The following is a 10,525-nucleotide window of genomic DNA, read 5'->3' as shown; positions in this document are numbered from 1 at the left end:
ATCTGCAGGGACAGATTGGCTTTGGGTAGTACATAGTTAACTGTAGCACAGCTTGAAAAATGCTCTGATAGAGGTGGGCAGGCAGTTTGTACATGCGGGTAAATGCGAGGTCCTTTTTCAATACCATGAATCCAAGTATTCATGCTATTTTAAATCTGCAATTCTTTGACTCTCCAGAGGGCTTTTAGATTAATTTTTTTTTCTATTAGTTCCTAGTGTTTGTTGCATAGTTCGGAGTACTTGATTAAAACTTACCAGGTCGGCCGGGCGCTGTGGCTCACGCCTGTAATCCCAGGACTTTGGGAGGTCTAGGCAGGCGGATCACTTGAGGTCAGGAGCTCGAGACCAACCTGGCCAACATGATGAAACCCTGTCTCTACTAAAAATACAAAAATTAGTTGGGCGTGGTGGTGGGCACCTGTAATCGCAGCTACTCAGGAGGCTGAGGCAGGAAATAGCTTGAACCGAGGAGGCGGAGGTTGCAGTGAGTCGAAATGGCTCCACTGCACTCCAGCCTGGGCCATAGAGTGAGACTTCGTCTCAAAACAAAAACAAAAACAATGTACTGGGTCTACCTCCGGCTCTGGAATTTTCCTGGAAGGCCTTCTCTTCTGGGCTTCATTTTTCTTACTTTTGAGGATGGCAAACTACATAAGTTCCAAGAATCTTTGCCCTACACCTTTAATTCTTTCAAGCAAATATAGCAGAGAAAAATTCTCTTCCCGGCAATGGTGTAAGTAATGGAGGCCTTTGAAAATGTGGATTCTAAAATGGAAATTCTTTTTCTTCTTCCCCTTTTTTTCCTTTTAAACGAGTTTAGTTACATGAGTATATACTTTATCTCGGAGTTAAGGACAAGTATCTATGATGAAAGCTTAAGCAGCTTTTTGGCAATATCTTGCATATTCTTCACAATTGTGTTTTATGTGCAGCATCTTCACTATATCCAGTTGGTTTGTTTTTTTCTCATTAATGGAGTTGTTGAGCTCAGAACTTTTCAGGAGCAGTTTTTTGACCTTTTAAGTGTCATGTGAAATATGTTCTAATTTAACATTTTATTTGGTTGAGTAAAATGGGAATACATGGAAATTTGAGAGTGCCTTGAGTAGATGTACTTGGCTTTGTGTAATGGTTTGAAGCATAGTTTAAAATTACCACTTGTGGCCGAGTGTGGTGGCTCACACCTGTAATCCCAACACTTTGGGAGGGCAAGGCAGGCAGATCACGAGGTTAGAAGATGGAGACCATCCTGGCTAACAAGGTGAGACCCCATCTCCACTAAAAATACAAAAAACTTACTCTAGTTCTTTTGAGCAGAGGATTTGGTTTCGATATGTGGCCCTATTAAAGCTTTCGTTAAGTCCAAATACTTTCTGAACTTCAGTTCCCTTACCTATAAAATGGAGTTAATTGTTAATAATATCTATTCTGCCTAACTCAGGAGATTGTTTTGAGGATCAAATGAAATCATGAATGTAATGGAATTTTGTAAATTTTAAATGAAATATTGTATTACCTAAGATTAAAACAAAACAAAACAAAACAAAAACACTGTATTTAAGAATGGAATGAATCTGGGTTTTCCTTTGAAATCCCAAGTGTTTAATGTACAGAGAAGTTTTAATGTGTCTGTTGGGGAGCTTCATTAGGATTGTTTTCTATCTTTAATTGGCCAGTATTGTTTTATATTTTAGCATTTTTGGGGAACATCAAAATTTGTGTTTCAGGTATCATTAATATTTTACAAAGTTATTGAATGTGCATGATTTAGTCTTTAACAATCTCTTCAATTATTTACATTCCCACGTAAAAAATGAAGTAATGAACGTCCATGTAAATAACATTCCCATGCTTTAATGAAGCATAATTTCTTGACATTGCAGTTTCTAAGTGCCTTGTCTTGAGGTTGGGAAAGCTGAAGGGCAGTCAGAGGTCAAGGTCAGCAAAGCATCACCTTTGACATTTGAAATCCAGCAGCAGGTATCACAGTGAACCCCATTCCAGCATCCAGGAAGTTTCTCTGCACTGTCTGTCCTCCAGCCACCTCAGAATCTGTGTCTGCAGTGTTGGTCCTGCTTTCCTCTCTCCTCTGCCTTTTCTTTCTCTTCACCTACTTCTACCGAGTGCCTCTGATGTCCCAGAGTGGCAGTGGGAGTACAAAGGCTAATAAACCCGGCCCTGGTCCTCAGAGAATTGATGTTTTCTGTGCAGATATTAAGTGACACTGTCATACATAGTGTTGACAAACATTGATACAGATTTCCTGTGAAGTGCAGAAGCACCATCCTAGAAGCAGAGATGCAGAGGCAGCACTGGTGACTCACACATGGAGAGCTGGAGTTCTTGTTCTAGTGGGATCAACTGACCTGGACATCATTTCAGTGCAACGGAGTGAGTGCTGGGATGGGCTCCCTCGGGGCATCTGGGGCTGGGTTTGTCTGGTGTTTAGTCTCCTGCATGGTACTTAGAGATTATCAGTAAGATGAGCATTGGGAGGTTTCTAAGTGAAAGGAAAGGCAATCACTGACCTGAAACCTAAAATCTGTAGGTGTTCTGGGCCATTTATAATTCACTGAATCTGTTTTGTCAGAACAAGTCTATCATCTATTGTTTTGGATGGAGTGTGGCCAGCCTTGCCTTGCGATGTAAGGAAATCAGGAAACGCTTGTCAGGTGTCAACACTGTGCCAGACACTTCTAGGGGTTTCCACGTAAATCACTGTATTCATTTCTGTTGCTGCTTTACCACATTTCCACAAATTTGGTGGCTTAAAACAATCAAAATTGTATCATCTCACAGTTCTGTGGGGCAGAAGTCTGACGTGGGTGTCACTGGGCAAAAATCACCACGTGGGCTGGGCTGCATTCCTCACTATAGAACTGTTTCCAAGTGCTTTTGGCCAAATATAGTTCCTTGTGGTTGCAGGACTGAGGTGTCTGTTCCCTTGCTGGCCATCTGTTGGGAGCTGCCCTCAGCTCCTGAGGCCTCTATCTGGTCTTTGCATGTGGTCCCATCAGCTCAGGACTAGCTAGGCCAGGGACCTGGTCAGGCTCTCCAGTTCCCGTGTGTGCATTTCTCTTCTTCCACTCGGAGAAAGTTCTATGCCCTATTTAAAAAATTTTTTTTGAGATGGAGTCTTGCACTGTTGCCCAGGCTGAAGTGCGGTGGCATGATCTCAGCTCACTGCAACTTCTACCTCCCGGGTTTAAGTGATTCTCCTGCTTCAGTCTCCTGAGTAGCTGGGACTACAGGTGCCCGCCATGACGCCCGACTACTTTTTATATTTTTAGTAGAGATGGGGTTTCACCATTTTAGCCAGGATGGTCTCCATCTCTTGATCTCGTGATCCACCCGCCTTAGTCTCCCAAAGTGTGGAGATTACAGGTGTGAGCCACCGTGCCTGGCCAGTTCTATGCTCTTAGAGGCTCATGGGATTAGATTGGACCTCCCTGGATAGCCCAGGATACTCCTCCTAAGGCCTGTGGCAAAGCTCTTTTGCTGTGTGACATAGTCGCAGGTCTAGGGGGTTGGAATCTCCCACCACAGTTACCGATCCACTTACTACAGCAGCCTGGGAGGTGCTTTTCATTGCCTCTGGTTAAGAGATACCAATTTTTTTTTTTTTTTTGCAAATTGGCAGGAACGTGAAGATCCCTCTTTTTTTTTTCTGAGACGGAGTCTCATTCTCTTGCCCGAGCTGGAGTGCAGTGGCACGATCTTGGCTCACCACAACTTCCACCTCCCGGGTTCAAGCAGTTCTCCTGCCTCAGTCTCCTGAGTAGCTGGGACTACAGGCACGAGCCACCAAGCTCGGCTAATTTTTGTATTTTTAGTAGAGACGGGGTTTCACTTGGTTGGCCAAGCTGGTCACAAACTCCTTACCTCATGATCCGCCCACTTTGGCCTCCCAAAGTGCTGGGATTACAGGCGTGAGCCACCGCACCCAGCCAGGAAGATCCTTCTTAAATGAAAAACCATTCCTCTGACTTGATGTGAGGCTGTTGGTGAGATTCATAGCAGTGGAGAGAGGTCCATCAGAAACGGAGCTAAACTTTGTGTTTTGGAGTATTTTGATGGCCTGCTCTGATTATGTAAGTTTTGCTAAGAAGTCATTAGAGTAATTCCTCTACTGGAAGAAACACCCATATGGGGAATTTGGGACCTTGCCTTTTCAAGTTTTACACAAAGGACTCTTCATGGGCGAAAAGTACACGATTCCAGGTCCATTTCTAGAATGCAAACAGCTGCATCAACCCAACAGCGATTCACATTCTTGAGTTTGAGAGAATCTGATTGTTTCAAGGCTGAAGCCAAAAGCCCAATAAACAATGTTTGTACCTTTATTCATAGTTAGGAATTAGGTGCATCCCGAGGTCAAGAAAACAACTGATGGTCACCAAGTAGTTTAAAACCAAGCAGGACCTCATTTTATCATGTGGGTGTTTTTGATTTTTTTAACTAAGTTTTTATTTTCCTATGCAATAAATGACAAGCTCTGACTTCAAATACATTTCCTTTAATAAACCAGAATCTAGGGCCAGGCGCGGTGGCTCACGCCTGTAATCCCAGACTTTGGTAGGCCAAGGAGGGCAGATCACGAGGTCAGGAGATTGAGACCATCCTGGCTATGGTGAAACCCTGCCTCTACTAAAAATACAAAAAATTAGCCGGGCGAGGTGGCAGGCGCCTGTAGTCCCAGCTACTCGGGAGGCTGAGGGAGGAGAATGCATGGGAGGCGGAGCTTGCAGTGAGTTGAGATCAGGCCTCTGCACTCCAGCTTGGACGACAGAGTGAGACTCTATCTCAAAAAAAAAGAAAAACAACAAAGAAAAGGAAAAAAAAAAAAAAGAGAAACTAGAATCTATAATCCTAAGGTTTTTAACCTGGCTTTCAGAAATTTATGAAGTCCCCAAAATCCTGTGCAACAATTTTGTGTATATGCATCCATGTGTGTTTATGGGGAGACTATTTATAGCTCTCCATACATTTTCAAAGTGGTTGGATTCCAAAAAATTTTAGATACACCACTTGGGCCTGGTGTGGTGGCTCACATCTGTAATCCCAGCACTTAGGGAGGCTGAGGCAGTAGGATCCACTGAGGTCAGGAGTTTAAGACCAGCAACATAGCGAGACTTCCACCTCTACCAAAAAAAAAAAAGTGCTGGGCGTGGTGGTACACACTTGTGGTTCTAGCTGCTCAGGAAGTTGATCACCTGATCCCAATAATTTGAGGCTGTAGTAAGTTAGAATTGCACCACGGCACTCCAGCCTGGGCAACAGAGCAAGGCCCTCTCTCAAACAAAAACAAAAAAACATATCACTTAATATACTATTGTTGTTGGTCAAGTATCAGATTTTGTTTAAACATTAAATTCTCTTTTTTTTTTTTTTTTTTTTTTTTTTTTTTTTTTTTTGAGACGGAGTCTCGCTCTGTCACCCAGGCTGGAGTGCAGTGGCGTGGTCTCAGCTCATTGCAAGCTCTGCCTCCCAGGTTCACACCATTCACCTGCCTCAGCCTCCTGAGTAGCTGGGACTACAGGCGCCCGCCACCACGTCCGGCTAATATTTGGTATTTTTAGTAGAGACGAGGTTTCACCGTGTTAGCCAGGATGGTCTCCATCTCCTGACTTCGTGATCCGCCCACCTTGGCTTCCCAAAGTGCTGGGATTACAGGTAAATACTCATTTTTAGCAAAGGTGTACAGGCATACAGCTCTAAGAATCAGAAATTAACAAGGCTTAGAACAAAACCCAGCAATCCCCTACCTTACCCTTCTTCACCCTGATCCCTGCTCCTTGGAGGTTACTATGTTTATGTTTTAGCTGGTGCTTCTAGATTGTGTGAAAGACAGGGAGATGTCCTACTGCGGAAGACAAGGATTCAGGTTGCTTACCCTCCCCACTGCTCCTGTTGCCCAGGTTTTTTTTTTTTTTTTTTTTTTTGAGGCGGAGTCTCGCTCTGTCTCCCAGGCTGGAGTGCAGTGGCCGGATCTCAGCTCACTGCAAGCTCCGCCTCCCGGGTTTACGCCATTCTCCTGCCTCAGCCTCCCAAGTAGCTGGGACTACAGGAGCCCGCCACGTCGCCCGGCTAGTTTTTTTGTATTTTTTAGTAGAGACGGGGTTTCACCGTGTTAGCCAGGATGGTCTCGATCTCCTAACCTCGTGATCTGCCCGTCTCGGCCTCCCAAAGTGCTGGGATTACAGGCTTGAGCCACCGCGCCCGGCGCCCACGTTTTTCTCCCCCATCCTCTCAGTATAATTATTGTGGTAGTGAGGCCAGGCATGGTGGCTTGTGACTTATCCCAGATTTTTGGGAGGCCGAGGCAGGAAGATCATTTGAGGCCAGGTGTTGAAGGCCAGCCTGGCCAACACAGTGAAACACCGTCTCTACTAAAAAATACAAAAATTAGTCAGTTGTAGTGTCGCACACCTGTAGTCCCAGCTACTCAGGAGGGTGAGGCACAAGAAGTGCTTGAACCTGGGAGGTGGAGGTTGCAGTGAGCTGAGATTGCACCACTGTACTCCAACCTGGGCAACAGAGGTAGACTCTCTCAAAAAAAAAAGTTATTGTGATGTGGGCTACATAGTACAATAGTGTATGTATTTAGTATTCTTCCCGGTTTTTGGCCCAGAGCTTCTAAAACCCTTGTAATTTCCTGAGTGATAGGAACATCATTGGTTATAATATTTGGTCTTAGGTTTCAATACCTGACACAAGAGCTTCTAAGACTTTTGGAATCTCTGGGGTGTTAGGAGTGTCTTTTGTATGATGAGATGACAGGTGGCTTCGGGCCCCTGGACAGGTTCAGGATTAGGGCTGGTTGCCAGAAAGATGAGTCATGAGTAAAGAGTTGGACATATCAGCCCCACCCCTACCTCTGGGAGGGGAGACGAGACAGGCTGGAGATTGAGCTAGTCACGAGTAGCCAATGACTTAATCATGTCTATGTTATGAAAACTCCATAAAACCCTCTAAATATTGGGTTTGGAGAGCTTCTGGTTTGGTGAACTCATTTGGTGCTGGCGAGGTGGCACTTCCAGGGACAGCGGCACTTCCAGGGACGGCATGGGAGCCCCGACCTCTCTGCCCCGTGGTGTGCCGTGTGCGTCTCTTACATTTGGCTGTTCCTGTGTTCTCTTCTTTGTAATAAACCAGTAAGAGTAAGTAAGTGCCAAGCACTTTGTGTCTGTCACCTCTCTTAACTTTTTCAGCAACACTGTGTGGCAGATAATGTCCTCATTTTGCCAGTGACAAAATGAGATTGATGCATTGAGTAACTTGCTCAAGGTCACATAATAAGTGGAATTGAAGCTCTGACTCCAAAGCCTGTGCTTTTAACCAGCAAGCTGCATACGCGGCCTCTTTATTTGTTAGGAGTTTTGGTGTCTCTAGGGCCTGACACCAAGTTGACCGTTGTGGCCTAGAGCTGTTATAACGGAGCTTTTAGCGGCCCTGCTGAGAACAGAGCCAGCACCTCCGGATTGGCAGGGCAGGGGCTGTTCCTGCTGGGAGCTGCAGGCCACTCCCTGTGGCCCTTGGGTGATCTTCCTCATCCACTCCCTCCCTCCTTCAGTAGTTCCTGAGTGCCGCCTCTGTGTGGAGGAGAAGGAGGCAGCCTTCCAGCCCAGGTGGGGCCTGCAGGTACACACAGGGAGAGGCAGCTGTGCACTGAGCTGGCTGTAGGCTGGGACAGTGTGGCTCCAGAGGTGACGATAGAATGCTCTGGGACTGCAGAGAGAACACATGCTTGTGAAAGGGAGGAAGGGGGCGGGTATCGCAGAGGAGATGTACTTGAGTTGGACTTTGAGGGAGGAGTTGGATTTCCAAAGTGGAACCGAGCAGCTGAGGCTTTCTCAGCAGCTGAAGATTACAGCCAGCCAGCCTCAAATGCTCAGCTTTTCCTGAATTCTCTTTTTTACTATAGTGCAGTAAGTTTTCAACAGAGATAAAGCAGTCACCTCCATGTCATTCATGTTCTGCAAATCCTGTGTGTAGTTTTCGATGCTTAGCAGATGGGGGCAGCCTGGGCCATAAGAGAAGAGCTTGTGTGTCCGCCTGTTTGGACATCAGTCAGGTGTGGCACAGGGCAGTGATCACTGCCTGCCCCTGAGGAACTCAGTTGTACTTTTATGTGGAGAGGACAAAGAAAGCTGTTGTACAGGGGGCAGGAGACATTTCACCTGCAAAGCAAGGCACAAAATATATAGTCTGTGCCCTGCATGAGAAACCTAGCAGAACTGTGTGCTGATTCCCACCCCTGCCTCCCCTCCTGAGAGCGAACCGTCCCTTGTACCATGGCGGAGGGCATTTCTGAAGCCTCTGGCATCGGAGTGATCTGTTACTTGCCCACTGAACCTTCGGGGCAGCAACCAGGTGGTGTGGCTGAAACACAGGCTTTGGCCAGACCTGGTTGGGCATGTTGGTTCTGCCACTGATTGTGAATTACAGAACCTTGGAGAAGTCATTGTCTTTCTCTGTGCCTCTCATGTAAGATGGGGAAGACTGTGGCCATTGCAGAAAAGCAGATAGGTGGAGCGAGTATGAAGTGCTTTGTGTGTGTGTGTCATACGGTGAATGAAATGGCACTGATTGACATTATTGATAGTAATAACAGGTTTAATTCAGGAATAAAACTGGTAAAGTAGGCCAAGTGCAGTGACTCAGGCCTGTAATCCCAGCACTTTGGGAGGCAGAGGCGGGTGGATCACGAGGCCAGGAGTTTGAGACCAGCCTGGCCAATATGGTGAAACCCCATCTTTACTAAAAATACAAAAATTAGCTGGGTGTGGTGGCACGCCTGTAGTCCCAGCTACTTGGGAGGCTGAAGCAGGAGAATTGTTTGAACCCGGGAGGCACAGGTTGCAGTGAGCTGAGATGGCATCACTGCACTCCAGCCTGGGCGACAGAGTGAAACTCCGTCTCAAAAAAAAAAAAAAAAAAAAAAAACCTGGTAAAGTATTTGACCCAGCCTGGGTACGTGTGGTAGAACCGAATGAAAGCTTAGGAAAAGATGACTTGAGAACTAGCCCAGCAGAAGAATCAGGCGGGATGTGTTGTTACTGAGTAAGTGAAATTTGCACCTGCTTTCTCCCAGGCCTGGTTGAGTTGTGTACAACAGAGAGCTCAGGTGTTGGGGGCAGTTGACCGGTTGAAGAATGCATTGCTATTATGTGAGGAACATTGGGCTTTGAAAAAGCAGAACTGGATCCACGTTCTTGCCTGGTAACTCTAACTATCATCTAGTTTGTAAAGGGGAATGCAGTTCTCTGAAAAATTCTTGTGACAGTGGGGAAAGGATTGGGGCGTCTGCATTGGTGTGTGTAATATAGGTCAGATGAAAGAGCATTTAGGCTGGAGGGAGACTTTTCATCTCTCTAACTTTACTTTCACAGAACAATTCCATCATGATTTGAAGATTTTTGAGTCAAAACTACAGTGTTCTGCTATGTGTTTCGGGGCAAATTTATACATACAATTGGCTTAAATATTTCAGATGATACAAGAATATATGTGTGGGATAAAAAGCTGAAATTTGCATTCCCCCTTCTCTAGAAGTAACCATTGTGAATAGTTAAGTCTGTATTCCAACTATTTTGTATATTATAAATACACTGTGAATATATGAGTGTATATATACATATATGTTACACAAACACAGTTTTAGAGATGGAATATTGCTGTGTTGCCCATGCTAGTCTCAAACTCCTGAGCTCAAGTGACCCTCTGGCCTCAGCCTCCCAAAGTTTTGGAATTACAGGTGTGAGCCACCGCCCCTGGCCTGCATGAGTATATTTACTAATTGCTAAGTTACTCTGTTCAATACGTGTGTGTTGAATTCCTCCATGTGCCAAGCATTGTTCTGAATACCTTATATGCACGAATTCACTTAATTTTTAGAGCAGCTCTATTATTGTGACCCTTTTACAGTGAGGAAACGGAACCACAGAGAGGCTGGGGACGTTGTCTAACATCACACAGCCAGTGCTGTTGGAATTGAGGTTTGAACCCAGACAGCTGGCTTCAGATCTCTTAGCTGTTATCATAGATGCACACCCAAACCTTAGGGCCGCCTCCCAAGCCTTGCCTCCGATACGGGCTCGCCTGAGCTCTGTGAGAGCTGTGTATGTGAGGTTTCTTTCCTCTTTAAGAACACAAGCCTTGGAATTGTCCCAGACCCTGGTAGGACCTCTTGAGGACCAAAAACGGGGATTCTTCAAGCCTGCCCCAAGGCCAGATCTCTGATGTAGCTACTTGGAAGGTAGACGTGGAAGAGAGTAATTTTGCCAGAACAAAAAGTTAGGATGGTTGGACTGACTGGGCCAGACGCAGTGGCTCATGCCTGTAATCCCAGCACTTTGGGAGGCCGAGGCAGGTGGATCACCTGAGGTCGGGAGTTCGAGAGCAGCCTGGCCAACCAGTTGAAACTCTGTCTCTACTAAAAATATAAAAATTAGCTGGGTGTGGTGGCGGGCGCCTGTAATCCCAGGTACTTGGGAGGCCAAGGCAGGAGAATTGCTTGAACCCA

General features: G+C 45.8%; 1 pseudogene; it reads left to right on the top strand.

The window, feature by feature from the left end:
* Positions 1 to 2,246: 2,246 nt before the first annotated feature.
* LOC139356823 (SH3 domain and tetratricopeptide repeat-containing protein 1-like) overlaps positions 2,247 to 10,525 on the top strand; it is a 48,291-nt pseudogene continuing 40,012 nt past the window's right edge.

The sequence above is a fragment of the Macaca nemestrina genome, chromosome 10 (genome assembly GCF_043159975.1).
Source record: "Macaca nemestrina isolate mMacNem1 chromosome 10, mMacNem.hap1, whole genome shotgun sequence".
In the NCBI taxonomy this organism is placed as follows: Eukaryota; Metazoa; Chordata; class Mammalia; order Primates; family Cercopithecidae; genus Macaca; species Macaca nemestrina.
The sequence above is the reverse complement of the archived record's forward strand: the minus strand, read 5'-3'. Positions and strand labels throughout refer to the sequence as shown.